General features: G+C 42.1%; 1 pseudogene; it reads left to right on the plus strand.

Annotated features, from left to right (window-relative positions):
- LOC119588959 overlaps positions 1–492 on the plus strand; it is a 58,988-nt pseudogene that overhangs the window by 9,624 nt on the left and 48,872 nt on the right.

The raw sequence follows: 492 nt of genomic DNA on the forward strand, positions 1-492 counted from the left end.
CCCTCTCACTTTTTATTGATAAATTAATTTTTTCTTTTTATTAATGGAGGCTGTTTGTACAGCAGCTTCGTAGTGTTAGCTATGTGCTGCCTGTGTTTTTTTATGAGTACAAAAGTTAACAAATTAAGTGTTTCCCCCAGTATATTAATTAGAAATATAATTTGTCTACTAAAATTGTGGCTACATATATTTTCCTATAAAAAATGGTGCAGCTTCCATACCTCATCTCTGACTGTGTTTAAATTCCCAGCTATCCCAACATAGCCTGGGACACATTGCATCATGCAGGGGCTTCCCAAATCCACCCACACATCCACATGATGATGCTCCTGACCACTACTACGGGTACATTTGAACTCATGCGCTCAGCGGCCCAGAGGTACTACCAAGAGAAGAGTGAGAACTACTTCAATGCTGTGCTGGAGGTCCATGCTGCTTGGGGCTGGTGGTGGAGTACGGGGATGCAGTGGCTATACCTACCATGGTTAGTGA

Source organism: Penaeus monodon, chromosome 24 (genome assembly GCF_015228065.2).
Source record: "Penaeus monodon isolate SGIC_2016 chromosome 24, NSTDA_Pmon_1, whole genome shotgun sequence".
Lineage (NCBI taxonomy): Eukaryota > Metazoa > Arthropoda > Malacostraca > Decapoda > Penaeidae > Penaeus > Penaeus monodon.